Source organism: Sinocyclocheilus anshuiensis, unplaced genomic scaffold (assembly GCF_001515605.1).
Source record: "Sinocyclocheilus anshuiensis isolate Anshui unplaced genomic scaffold, SAMN03320099.WGS_v1.1 scaffold451, whole genome shotgun sequence".
Lineage (NCBI taxonomy): Eukaryota > Metazoa > Chordata > Actinopteri > Cypriniformes > Cyprinidae > Sinocyclocheilus > Sinocyclocheilus anshuiensis.
The window spans coordinates 1,024,768-1,025,438 of record NW_015549630.1 but is presented as its reverse complement, the minus strand read 5'-3'; positions in this window follow the sequence as shown (position 1 = coordinate 1,025,438).

Below are 671 nucleotides of genomic sequence, written 5' to 3'. Positions count from 1 at the left end.
TTTCACATGCACATTTGATATAGCCTAGACATCTTTCAGTATTTGGGCTGGATCTTACTTTCTTAGAATTATAGTTGCATTAATTTTGGGTGTAATGCTGCTTTTGAATAACAGCTAGGTTTGTTTTCATCCAGAGCCCAAACTGCCTGCTTGAAGATGAACACGGATGACGCAATAAAAGTCTCCATTTACAACAAAGGTACTGTAACGTTAATCTGTTTCTACTTTCTAGGTAACGTTAATATTGGTAACATTTTATTTTAGAGTTCAGCTCTCACTTTTAACTAGTTGCTTATTAGCTTGCATATTACTAGTATATTGGTTGTTAATTAGTATTTAAAGTGCATATTAATGCATTTTTCTGCATGACCTTATTCTAGGCCTACATCCCTCAATCCTACTCAATACCTACATTTAAATGCTACAAAAACTACCTTACCAACTATTAATAAGTAAATTAGGAGTTAATTAAGGCAAAAGTTGTAGTTAATAGAGAATGTTCCCTATACTGTAGTGCAGTGGTTTTCAAACCTGTCCTGGAGGACCCCCAGCCCTGCACACTTTGTATGTATCCCTTATCAGACACAGTTCTTGCAGTCTCTACTAACAAGATGATGAGTTGAATCAGGTGTGTTAGATGATGGAGACATACAAAATGTGCAGGGCAGGTT